Raw genomic sequence first — 801 nt, forward strand, 5'->3', positions numbered from 1 at the left:
ATATATCAGGCTTTTGCACTTAATTCAAAAGTTGAGGTTTTTCTGCTAAAGCACAAAAAATAACTTTTAAAACTTCTGTCCTAGGAAAAAGGGACCTGAAATCTGTAGGCCTCCCATGTGAATATAGAGTCTTCCAGGAAGCCCCACGTAGCTTCTGTTTCTCTGCTTTAATTTGTTTGGGGGTTTTCGTTTGGTTTTAATGGGAACAAACACTGGTAAGGATACTGTGACTGGTAAATCATCAAATGGTGCCAGGGAGATCAAGAGAAGATGACTGACCTATCAGGCATTAGGTGGGTAATCAATCATTAGCCGACTCTAGCCTATAAGCTCATTTCTTTTCTAAAATCAATCATAGCAGCTATGAACACTACTATTACTATGCCTCCCATTTGTTGAGTGCTTCTAATCCATGCCAGGGGCTGTGCTAAGTACTTTACGTGTATTCTTTCTTTCTTTTTTCTTTTTGAGACAGAGTCTCACTTGTCACCCTTGGTAGAGTGCCTTGGCATCTCAGCTCACAGCAACCTCAAACTCTTGGGCTTAAGTGATTCTGTTGCCTCAGCCTCCCAAGCAGTTGGGACTACAGGCACCTGCCACAATACCTGGCTATGTTGTTGCAGTTGTCATTGTTGTTTAGCTGGCCCGGGCCGGGTTCAAACCTGCCACCCTCAGTGCATGTAGCTGGCGCTGTAACAACTCTACTACGGGCGCCAAGCCAGCAGCCTCAAACTCTCAGGCTCAAGTGATCCTCTTGCCTCAGACTCCCGAGTGGCTGGGGCTTATAGGCGCCCACTGCAA

The sequence above is a fragment of the Otolemur garnettii genome, unplaced genomic scaffold (genome assembly GCF_000181295.1).
Source record: "Otolemur garnettii isolate 467f Iridium unplaced genomic scaffold, OtoGar3 scaffold00155, whole genome shotgun sequence".
Taxonomy (NCBI): Eukaryota; Metazoa; Chordata; class Mammalia; order Primates; family Galagidae; genus Otolemur; species Otolemur garnettii.